Source organism: Cebus imitator, unplaced genomic scaffold (genome assembly GCF_001604975.1).
Source record: "Cebus imitator isolate Cc_AM_T3 unplaced genomic scaffold, Cebus_imitator-1.0 Scaffold486, whole genome shotgun sequence".
Classification (NCBI taxonomy): Eukaryota; Metazoa; Chordata; class Mammalia; order Primates; family Cebidae; genus Cebus; species Cebus imitator.
The window spans coordinates 1,336,828-1,347,586 of record NW_016107801.1 but is presented as its reverse complement, the minus strand read 5'-3'; the positions used below and the strand labels follow the sequence as shown (position 1 = coordinate 1,347,586).

General features: G+C 58.2%; 1 non-coding gene across 1 annotated transcript; it reads right to left on the bottom strand.

Moving 5' to 3' along the window:
- Positions 1-24: 24 nt before the first annotated feature.
- On the bottom strand, positions 25-150 carry LOC119468749. The gene has a single exon (XR_005197510.1). It is a non-coding gene; the product is annotated as a U6atac minor spliceosomal RNA (small nuclear RNA).
- Between the last annotated feature and the right edge of the window lie 10,609 nt (positions 151-10,759).

Below are 10,759 nucleotides of genomic sequence, written 5' to 3'. Positions count from 1 at the left end.
AAAAAAAAAAAAAAAGAAAAAAAAACAAAACGATGGTTAGATGCCACGAAGTAGGTGGCAATGCCTTAACCGTATGCGTGTTGTCAGGCCCGAGGGCCTCTTCCATCCTTGTCAAGGGGAGTGCTAACCTTCTCTCCTTTCATACAACACGGCAGCCCCCCTCTAACCGCTTTTTATTTAAGGACCCAAGCTCCAGCTGCCTATCGGTGAGGGTGACTTTTTGTTCGCTATTTATGCAGGTACATTTACGGAAATGCAAGAGCCCATCGGGAAATCACAATTGTTTGCATTCAATCGTCTTTATTTACTTTGAATTTATTTAAAAAAAAAATCTTTTTCGTTTCATAACATATTCATAAAAGCAGCCAATTAGAAGCCGAGGCGAACAAACGGAAGTCCCGAGCGTCCTTCAGAGAAGTAGTTTCCCCCGGAAACAAAACAGGGAAGGCGCGCAACTCCCGTGGCGACACACCTCGCCGACGGCGGAAGACGGGAAGAACTGTCTACGGAAGTGGAAGGTTAGTAACGAATCAGAGGACGAAGATTGGTAGATCCGCTCCATGGACTTCCGGACGCGGCCCTCCCCTTGGAACTGTGGGTGCTCGGGGCGCTGTGGCGCGCGTGATGCCGCCTGCGCACGCGCGGCGCCTGCTCTGCCACGTTTTCGCAAGCTCTGAGCAGTCGTGTGTGGCGAGTTCGAGCCCCGGCACGGCTCAGTGCCCTAGAGCCGGTTTCCGCTCTGGGAGTCCGCGCTTGTGCTCGGGCTCCAGGTTACAACGTCAGTGTTGGCGCCTCGGCGCGGGCCCGTCTTGCTCTAGTCCTCTGTTCTTTGGACTTCGCAGGCCCGGCCACTCCCATCGCCTGGCTGCACAGGGCCCCTCGAGGCTCGGGGACCTGGGACGCGGAGTCTTCCGGACAAGGAGCCCGAGGGTCTGCACAGCCTGGGGCCCCACCCAGCCTGGTGAGGATCCATCGTGGTGGGCGCGATGCACGTGGGTGTTCACAAGTACACAGGCACTCGCACATGCGCCCGCAACACCTGTGCACATTCAAGCACGTGTCCATACATGGGGGCACACAAGTCCTTATACGTGTGTACATAAGAATGTCTACACACGCACATGTCTGCACACGGGTCACATGCAAGTTCACATATACATGTGTCCACACATATCCACATGTGTACACACGTGAATATGTGTATGCACATGCAGACGCATGTGCCTGCCCACATGCCATGTGCAGTGGGCTGTGAATGGCCATATTCATTTCTCAGAGCTTTCGAGATGTGTGTGTTTCCAGTTGTGCATGTTAATTAGAAAAAAAAATTGAATTTGTAGGTTAAGGCAGGTCTTTAACTTTCCTTAATTTCCTCTCATGGAGACCTATTGGGCTGGGCTGGGCGCTGCTGCAGAAGGCCAGCCATGCCCTGAGCCAGGCTTTCTCCGGAAGGTTCAGGGCAAGCCCTGGCTTACAGATAGGAAACCAAGTGCATGGGGCACCGTCCACCCTGCAAAGACGGTCCAGGTGTGGGGCAGGGAGCAGCAGCCTGGAGCTCAGAGCCAGGACCTCCGGGTTCAGAGGGGTGTGCCCGGAGACCTTCCGCAGTGGGAGGCCTGGTGTCATCCTGGACCCAGACAGTGAATTGGGGCTCTGTGAGCTCCAGGGGGCCCAAGCATCTGCCCGGCCCACATCTGTCCACTGCTCACCTGCCTGTGCTGTCATGAGGATGGGGTTTGCTAAAATGCAGATTCCTGTCTCTTCCCCAGTCTGAGTCCAGGGTCTGTGGTCAGGCCCGGTAATCTGTATTCATTGAGACCCTTGGGTCCCGCCATCATAGCAGCCCATCTTTACTTTGGGTGGAGGTTGGAGGTCTGCACGTCATCTAGGGGGACTTACCAATAGTGACCCAAGAAGAGGGAAGATGGCCAGAGGGTCCTTGCAGGCTGGGAGGACCAGGCTGGAAGGAGCCAGAAGGTCTTTCCAGGGTTGGGAGGACCAGGCTGAGGCCACAGCACCCCCCAGACTTGGTGTGGAACCCGTGGAAGCAGCTCGAGCTGCACAGAGGCTGCTTTGCCCCATGCCTGCGGGCGCCTCCGGAACGCTGGCTCTGACAGATGCCGCCTGTCCTGTTGACCGCTTCCTCCCAAGATGAGCCCAGCGCTTGCACGCACGGCGTCCCAAAATGTTTGTTGAACAAAGGTATGATCAATAGTGGTATTGTCCCGAGACCCATGCCTTCAGCCCCAATTTGGGCACATGCTCGCCTCCACTGACGGAAGTCCCTCTGGGGCCCACACACGTCCCTGGACCAGAGAGGCGGCCTTCTCCACGTGCCTGGTGTCTGGGGCAGGAAGGTGGACGGGGCAATCGGAATGGTCACCCTCAGGGAGTCCCCTTTGCACTCCACTCGAGTTGCCAGGGATGTAACTAACTGGGCCCTAAGTCTCGCTTTCCGAGGACCGTTCTTAGTGTCTTCTACATGAAATCAGGCTACATCTAGAGAAAGTTCCAGAAATAATAAAAGGTGAGATCGTCTGCCGACTCTCCCGTTAGAGCGCACGAGACTGAGGGAGGGGAGGAACTTACTCAAGGGCACCGCACAATTATTATTATTATTTTTTAAATGGAGTCTCGCTCTGTCTCCTAGACTGGAGTGCTGTGGTGCCACCTTGGCTCACTGCAACCTCCGTCTCCTGGGTTCAAGCGATTTTCCTGCTGTAGCCTCCCAAGTAGCTGGGATTATAGGTGCCTGCCACCACACTGGCTAATTTTGTATTTTTAGTAGAGATGGCATTTCGCCACGTTGACCAGGCTGGTCTCGAACTCCTGACCTCAAGTGATCCACCTGCCTCAGTCTCCCAAAGTGCTGGGATCACAGCTATGAGCCACCGTGCCCGGCCCACCTTACAAGTTATTTCTAGAGTGGTGGGGTAGGGACCTGGCCCTCAGCTCCCAACACTGGACATGGGCAGGGCGGGTGTGGGCTCCCTTCCAGCCCTGGCAAAGCCCTGGGCCATGTGTGCCTTCCCCTCAGGCAGGAGTGCTGCAGAGCATACGGGATGCCCCATTGAGATGGAATCTCAGACAAATAAGTCATGTTTTACTTTTAAGTGTAACCCAAATATTTCATGGGACACACTTATACTAGAACTTACTCACTGTTTATCTGAGCTTCAAATGTAACGGCGTGCCCTGTATTTTTATTTGCTAAATTTGGCAGCCTGAGTAACGGGAGTGGAGGGCTTCTGTTATTTGCCCTCCAGCAGCGTTTCCTGGCATTGGCTCCAGTGACCGGTTGTCTATTGAAATGTCCGATAGACAAAAGGGAAGAAAACTGGGAAATACTGTGTTAAGTAAACTTGCACAATTTCTTCTTTTTTTTTGAGACAGAATTTCACTCTTGTTGCCCAGGCTGGAGCTCAATGGCGTGATCTTGGCTCACTGCAGCCTCCACCTCCTGGGTTCAAGCGATTCTCCTGCCTTAGCCTCCCGAGTAGCTGGGACTACAGGTGACCGCCATCATGCCTGGCTAATTTTTGTATTTTTAGTAGAGATGGGGTTTCACTATGATGGCCAGGCTGGTCTTGAACTCCTGACCTCAAGTGATCTGCCCTCCTCAGCCTCCCAAAGTGCTGGGATTACAGGCGTGAGCCATTGTGCCTGGCTGTGTTCTGTAAAGGAAAACAGTGCAGGAGGGAAAAAGGGAGCCTGGGGAGGGAAGAAATCAGAGAGGGGAAGAGGAAGCCCGAAGGCAGAGCAGGTGGAAGGCTGAGTGGCCTTAGCTCTTTGGCCTAACCCAGACCAGTCAGAGTTCATGCTGGGCACCTCCCAGTGGCAACCACGTTCTTTGCAGGCAAAGAGCTTTGAGACCCGCTCTGGACATTCAGCCCTATCCCTGTTCACACGGCTATGCCCCGGAAAGCACCCAACAAATCTGCACTGAATGAATGGGTGACTTCATGCCGCAACCGGAGAACTCAGAGCAGAAAGCTGCCTTGGCTCTGATTATGGAGAAGTCCTCCCTGCTCGTCCGGATGCAGGGATACCTTCCAAGACCCCCAGTGGATGCCAGAAATTGTGCATCGTACTGAACCCTAGAAATAGAGTACTGCTTTTTTTCTATACATGCACACCTGTGATAAAGTTAGGCACGGTAAGAGATGAATAGTAATAACTAGTGATAGACAATGATCGCCACAGTATACCGCGGTAATAAAGGTGTGTGCAGGTGGTCTCTCTTTCACAATGTCCTAGAGTTCTGTGCTCACCTGGTTTTGGACCACTGTTGACTGTGGGCACCTGAAATTGCAGAAAGCAGAACCTCGGATAAGGGGGGTCTACTGTACTCTTTTTTTTTTTTTTTTTTTGATACAGATTCTTGCTCTGTGCCCAGGCTGGAGTGCAGTGGTGCAATCTTGGCTCACTGCAACCTTCACCTCCCAGGTTCAAGAGATTCTCCTGCCTCAGCCCCCCGAATAGCTGGGATTACAGACGCGTGCCACCACACCCGGCTGATTTTGTGTTTTTAGTAGAGACAGGGTTTCACCGTGTTGGCCAACCTGGTCTCAAACTCCTGCCTCAGCAGTGGCCGGTTTCAACCTCCCAAAGTGCTGGGATTACAGGCACGAGCCGCCTGTACTCGGCCCTGTACTCTTATTTCCAGGCTCGCATGGCTTTGGGAAGCCTGAATTTTCCAGAATGCCGATGGCATTTCTGCTGCAGATCTGGGGAAATGTTGGCAGGTCAGTACTCAGCAGTGGAGAAGGCTGAGGACAGTCGGGGCCCCACAGGTGGCCATTTCCCCTCTCCAGACACCCGGCCCTGTGGTTGGTCGAGGCTGCCAGCTCTTTTGAAACTCAAAGGTCCAGGCACCCACAAGCAAGGAAGGCCGGAGCCAGGGCGGAGCCAGCGCAGTGGGAAACGCTCCCTCCCAGCTCCCAGCACGCTCTTGTGGAGCTCAAGATTGGTGGCAGGATTAGAACTCAGTCTTTATAGGGAATGTCCCCTGGAGATGTGTCTGTGGCTGCCTGGGGTTTAGTGGGGCAGGAATGGGGTCGCCTGGCCTCTGCCCTGCCCACCTCTCACTTGCACATCTCCACCCACCTGCTGGCTGGCCCCAGAGGCCTTGCTAGGTTCCCCAGAGGCTCCCGGGAGGCTCTCCGCTGGGGGACGGGGGAAGTAGCAGAGTCAGGGTGACATTCCCAGGAACAGTGACAGGCCCCAAGGACTCATTGCCTCTTGGAACGGAAGGCCTCGGTGACCCAGGACCCTCCTGGGGCCGTCAGAAGTCTTCGAGTTACCACCGGGGCCCAGAGGGTCAGCTTCAAGGCCACTCCTAACTGCCATCACGCTGGCTAGCAGCCTTTGGAATGCGCTGGTGCTTTGGAACTGCTCCTGGCCTGTGGGTGTCCCTGCCTGCCAGCCCACAATCCTGCTGACCTTGGTGTGGGTGGTGGGCTGGCCCCGGGGTGGGGTGTTCCTGTCCCTGCCTCCTGCCTCTCTTTAGATCACATTTTTTTTTTTTTTTTTTTTTTGAGACAGAGTCTCTGTCGCCCAGGCTGGAATGCAGCGGCGCCATCTGGAATCACTGCAACCTCTGCCTCCCGAGTTCAAACGATTCTCCTGCCTCAGCCTCCTGAGTAGCTGGGATTACAGGCACCCGCCACCACTCCTGACTAATTTTTGTATTTTAGTAGAGACGGGGTTTCACCGTGTTGCCCAGGGTGGTCTCGAACTCCTGAGCTCAGGCAATCCGCCCGCGTCAGCCTCCCAAAGTGCTGGGATTACAGGTGTGAGCCGCCGCACCTGGCTGCTTCGATCACTTTGGGAAGAGTGTTCCAGTGTTAGGGTGTGGGGCCCAGGGGCTTGGGTGTCTGCTCCAGCCAGTCACCCGTCTTGGGGTGGGACGTCCAATAGGCGGGGAACACAGGGGACTCGTCTCCTTGGGTGCGGGGCTGGGCGGTTCCAGCAGCGTCCACCAGGGGGCGGGGCCGCACCGCTCGGGGTGAAGCTGCGTGGGGTTCGTGGCTCCCACCGCAGCCCTCTCCACCTGGCCTCTCCGTGGGCTCGGGCAAGGCCCCTAACTGCTCTGCCTCCGTCTCTTCCCCTTGAAGGGACTGATCTGCAAAGGGCCTACCCCAGAGTTGAGCTTGTGGGGAGGGCTCGGTGGCGTTCAGCCCTGACTGTGCTGTTTACTCCATGGAGAAACTGAGGCTGGAGTGTCCGCAGGACATCAAAGGTGACACCCTCAGGTGCAGCCAGCAGCAGGGCCCCAGGAGGTGCCTGGATTTGTGGGGTTCTTGGTGTGTGCCCAGCACGCAGCAGCTCCAGGTGCAGCCCAGACTGTCTCTGACGTCGTTTTTTTCAGAAGATCGTGTTTTCTGTGTGACACGCAGAATACCTGCCCGTTACAGAGGTGTTTAAAGCCGCAGTGGGCCGGACGTGGTGGCTCATGCCTATGGTCTCAGTTGCTCGGAAAGCTGAGACTGGAGGATCACTTGAGCCCAGGAGTTCAAGATCAGCCAGGGCAACATAGCGAGACCCCATCGGTACAAAAAATTTGAAAATTAGCCAGGCGCGGTGGCATGCACCTGTGGCCCCAGCTACCCAGGAGGCTGAGGTGGGAGGATTGCTTGAACCTGGGAGGTCCAGGCTGCAGTGAGCTGTGATTGTGACACTGCACTCCAGCCTGGGTGATGCAGTGAGACCCCATCCCTAAAAACAAACTAAACCCCATGGAGAAAGAGTACAATGCAAACTAAAAAGAGCCCTAATCTTGCCAAGCAGGCATGTGGCGGGCACCATTGGCTTTTTTTTTTTTTTTTTACAGAGGAGAACCACTGGCATTACCGTGGGTTTTCTGTTTCCCAGTGGGTCCAGAGTGTGCAGCAGCTCCGGGAGCCCCTGGAAGGGGAGAGAAGGACACAGCGTGCCTTTTTGTGTGTTCCCAGGTTTCCTGGCAGCGGAACTCTGTCAGTGACACGTAGGGGGAGTGGGAGGGTCCCAATAAGGCCCTTTCGGTGCTGTATATGGAAGGCCCAGAAGGTTTAAAATGGGATGCCTCTTCGCGCGCCGATGCCCGCCCCATCACGCCCTGGGTTCCAGAGGATGAGGTACTTTGCCCAAAGGACACAGTTACTGTGGGTTTTTCTGCGTCCCCCCCACCCCAGCACCATTATGAAATGGATTTTGGCCTCAAAGTGGAGGGTGTCTTAGGAAGGAGAAAAAGCATTTCCCTTCCCAGTGCCCGTACCTCTGGGCAGAGTGGTACCCGCCCTGCCTGGCAGGCCCAGGACTCCCTGGATCTCTCCCACTCTGCAGGGTTGCCCCCACGGCCTCCCAGCCAAGCCGCTCAAGGGACCGCTGTTCCCTGCTTCTGCAGAGAGGGTGATGACCGTCTAGGGGGAGGAGGCCTCTTCTCAGGGCTCAGGGGCCTCTATTAATAAAGTCACTGCTGACCCCGGACGTACGGAGGGAGGAGGGGACAGAATGTTCCCAGGGTTGGTGTTGGGACGGAGACCCTTCTTGCCTGACCCAGAGGGCCTCCTGAGCGCTCCGGTTCTGCCCTGGTCTCCGAGGCTCCAATGGGCCGGAAGCCCTGCGTAGACCCAGTGCTGGGGCTTTCTTCCTTGGGGACATGAATGTCCCTGGACTGGCTCCCTGCAAGTGTCCTGAGGGCCTGAAGGAAGGAGGGACGGAGTCTCAGGCCTGAGGGACCAGGTGGGACTCAGACACAGGCTGTCCACCCGCCGGGAGCTGGCTCACAGCTGTTCCAGAAACTTCTCAGGCTGCCAACGGCCCGGCTCTGCCTCTAGACCCCAGAGGCAACCTGGAAGAGGGCTCTTGTTATGTTTCTCTCTCGTTCAGTAGTTTCCAACCGGCCAAGTCCCGTGGGCCTGGGGTCACTTTGGTGGGTGCCCTCCCCTGCCTGGGCATTTGGGCCATTCCAGAGGCTGCAGGGATTTAACTTGGGTGGGTGCTGGTCCCTGTGGTTGGAGCCCTGAGACCCTCCAGCCAGAGGAAGAGCCCAGCATTCCCGGCACCCACCAGAGGGCTGAGACAGCCCGTTTTGAGTCAGCCCCGATGTCTCCACGCCGCTCACCTGCCTCCGGGCGCCCTGCACCCGCACACCACATGCTCTGGGGCTGGGAGCCCTGGGGAGGCGGAAACATTTACAGAAGCTTCCCTGGGGCACCAGACCTTGGTGAGACTGGAGATGTTAGTTTAGAAAACGCCGCCGGACAGAGCACACGAGGCACGGGTGGTGTGCCTTCTCTCGAATCTGTCAGTCAAGACCCCGCCCTTGGAGTGCCCGCTGCGATGGGCTGGAACCAGGTGCCCACGTGCGTGATGTCTGGCCCTGGGGGCTGTGCGTCACTTCCTCTTTGTGACTGAGGAGAAAGCAGAAGCCAGAGGACCCCCCAGCTAGTGGGGAGGAGAGAAGGGCTCTGAAGGCAGCGCTGTGTGTCTAGCAGAGAGCCAGGGCAGGGACGGATGTCTGCTGGGAGCCACAGCCCGTCACCTGTGGCTGAAGGTGTTTGGGAAGTTCCGCGCGCAGCTCTCCCCAGGGTTCAGCATGCAGAGTGGCTGAAAGCCTGGAGAGGTACCGCATGGAAGAAGCCTGCTCCCCCTTGTCCACCCAGTGCTTCCCAAACCTCTGTCCCCCCGGAGCAGCGGCCATAACCCCTGACCCCTGGTCTAGGGCTCCGCAGACACACGCTTTGAAAAGCGCTGCCCATCAGAGAGCTGGGGCCAGGACGCGAGCTCCTGGGACTGGGGGGTGGACTTGTGTCTCTCCTCTGCCCGCAGGGCCCATCCTGGCCAGGGAGCGGATGTCCCCCAGGAGTCAGGTGTGGAGCTGGGCTGCTGTGAGGCTGCCTGAAGCCCAGGACCCCAGGACACCCGTTCCCTTCTCTGCACCCGTTTTCTCTGCTGTAAATGGCAGGAGAAGCTGTGCCTGCTTGGTAGGGGCTGTTGGGGGTGGTACCGGCGCCTGGCGCAGGGAGGCCCTTGACCGTTGGTGGCTGTGGGGGCCGAGCTTGCAGGGGGCTCGGACTTTCTGGTCCGAGAGGTCTGAGTAGGGCAGGGTCCTTGAGGGAGGGAGGCCTCCTTCCTGCGGCGCGGCGGGGTGGGTGTCCTGCCCTGCGCTGGACCCTGGCGAGAAGATTGTCCCCAACGGGCACGTGGCCCTGCCCTGTTGGAGCTTCGGGCTGGCGGGATGGAAGAGCCAGCTCTAGGTGGGTCCTGGGAGCTGGAGGAACTCATTTAGGGGTGGGCAGAGCTCCTGCCTGAGGAAACAGTGTGAAGAACAAGTTGGAGTTTGCCGGGAAGAGGGGAAGAAGAGGGCTCTGGTAAGAAGATACAGCCGTGCAAAGGCCCTGGGGCAGGGAAGAGCAGCCCCTCCCCAGAACAGCAAGGAAGGGGAGGAACCTGGGTTGGGGGGGGCCGGGGAGGAGGAAGGTGATGGGGTCAGATTCCACAGGACCTGGCTTTCTCCCTCCTGGGAGAGGTGGTTTGGGCAGAGATGGGCAGCATGGAGGAGGCGGCCCAAGGAGTCCTGGTGGTTTTCCAGGTAGAGGGTGGGGCTGGCCTGCCTGGGTGGGGATATACTCGCTCCAGGCACCCAGCAGCCCCCTCCCAGCCCATCTGTCTTCCCCAGGCCCCCGGGTGCTGCCGTCTGGTCCCTGCCCTGGGGAGGAGGCCAGTCCAGATTCTCTGCAAACAGCACGCCCCTCCCAGCTGTCCCCTTCCCTGATGGCCCCCACTGTGGGAGATGCTGCTCTGGAGAGGGGCAGGAAGAGCCACTGTGTTGGAAATCTGGGGGCTCAGATCTGGAGATGCATGCTGGGCGCCCCTGCCCATGCGGGGAATGTCACAGTGCCAGGTTCCGAGGGGCTGGGGGGCCCTGTGAGGTGGGTGACGGAGCAGGAGGCGCTCCCAGAGCTGTCCTTGGTGAGGGAGGCATGGAAGTCACTGGTGGGGGCTCCCGTTGGCCCCTCCTGCTGTGAGGGGCACGTCCACTTGGGGGCAGCTCTGTCCCGGCTCCCACCAGGAGGCAGGGGAGGCACTTTGCCCAAGATCATGGGAGAGCCGGCGTGGGTGTCATCTTTCAGGCTACAGGCCTGGGCCCCAATGTCCTGGGGAACAGGGAGGACACTGGCCAGAGCATCTTGACCCTGACCCAGGGACCCTGGCCTTGCCCCGTGGCCCCGGCAGCCTCCGCTATTTCCGGTCCTGCTGAGTGGGGCTGCTCATGGCCGCTGCTCCCTGCAGGCATTGCATGTGGCTGCTGGCTGCACGAGACCCCCGCACAGGCTCCAGAGCGCAGGGTGACCAAACGCCTCCCGTCAGCTGGCCTCAGACGAGGTGCTTGGGGTTCTGTGGGAACCCTGAATAGAGGTGGGAAGGCCCTGGCGCTGCCTGGAGGAGCCCTGACTCCAGGGTGGTCCGCACGCAGCGGGGTCAGGGCACAGACACTGGGTCCGGATAACTAGGGCGCGGTCCCGCTTTGTCCCTGGGGAGCACAGGGAGGTTTCTCTGTGGATGTCCAGGGGCTGCTGTGACAAGTGACCACAGGCTGGGAGGCTGCAGACGACAGAGAATGATTCTGAGTGCTCGAGGCCCAAGAAGCCGGGCGTCTCTCGGACGTCGGGGAGGGTCCTGCCGGCCTCTCCCGGCTTCTAGAGGCTCCAGGGGCTCCCTGGCTGCTGGCCACATCGCTCCCTTCTCTGCCTCTGTCCCCACGCAAGCCCCCACT